We start from the raw sequence: 1,287 nt of genomic DNA, 5'->3' as shown, positions 1-1,287 counted from the left end.
CCTGCCGCGTGTGCGTGCGAGCGCGCGTGTGGGACTGCGAGGATGATGTGTGGGACGATGCGTGGCGTTGGGCGCAATAGGGAGAAAGAAAGGGGAGTTCAGTTGGAGGTGGGGGGGAGGCGGTGTGAGTACTCCAGTTATCGCGTGTACACTCACTCACCGAAGCCCGTGCGTAAATAAACATTCGCGCACGTTATCATTAGTCCAATGGTAACCATCCCATGTCTGTGAATGTCTCTGTAACTTGATTTAGTGATTGTGCTGTGATCAGTCTCAACAGAGGCTCTCTGCCCGAGCCAACTCGCGCTGCAACGGGAGTTTGCTGTTTAACACTGATTTGTGTTCGTGCTCATTTGAGGCTGAGTTGATCTAGGGGAGGCCCAGGATAGGTTCAGATATCGTCACTGATGGCGCCCGTGAGCGGGAATCAAACTCGGGTCGCCGGGTTGGTAGCAGAGTGTGCTAACCACTTCGCCACCACTCCCTTCCCCCGCATCACACACCACACAACGCTATAAGTACACAAAGACAGAGTGGTACACGTGTACACTCTACACACACGTGTACCACTTTATGCTATTCACAGTGAACGCGAATGCCACGCGCCTCCTGGTGACGAGAGCCACCTGGAACCCGCGTGACAGATGACCGCGAGGTGTGACCTCACATGTGTTCAAGTAGGGGCCAGTGACCGAAACGTCGCCTACGAGTGTCACGTACGAGCCGAGTTAATAATAATGAAAATAACGATACGTTCACATACCTGTCAACCCCTTATCCATGCCTACCTCATTACAGACCAATTCAGACCGTATTGATCACCCCGTGCCCCTTACAAATCTGAACGTTCATCCTGCAAAGTCCCACTACAAGGGAGAAACTCAAACAAACACAAAGGTTTGTATGCCCGTATTGAAACGGCTGTACGCCGTATGGGTCTGAAAACTCAATTTCCATGTACAAGAATACGGGTAAACCGTATGGGTTGACAGCTGTGTTTTCATTTCATGGAGTGTCATCTGTGCTAATTGCATCCCCATGAACGCTGCACATTAATTCCATCGGTGATATGCGCGCGTGCGACGTTCACTTACCGGATCTTCTGGTGTTCCCAGGGGGTGGAGTTGGTGCGACGAGTGATTTAGGTCAACTTATTTACGAATGTCTCTTTCCGAATAGATAAATACATACATATAGCTTGTTCTCTTGTTTTGCCCCCTCTCCCGGGAAATATCTGCCCCTCCTTCCCCTTTATTTAATCTCCGTGTTATCAACGAGAGACAGCGA

This window comes from Petromyzon marinus, chromosome 48 (genome assembly GCF_048934315.1).
Source record: "Petromyzon marinus isolate PM22_M1 ecotype Great Lakes invasive population chromosome 48, UKy_Petmar_22M1.pri1.0, whole genome shotgun sequence".
NCBI lineage: Eukaryota > Metazoa > Chordata > Hyperoartia > Petromyzontiformes > Petromyzontidae > Petromyzon > Petromyzon marinus.
Note: the sequence above shows the minus strand (reverse complement) of the source record.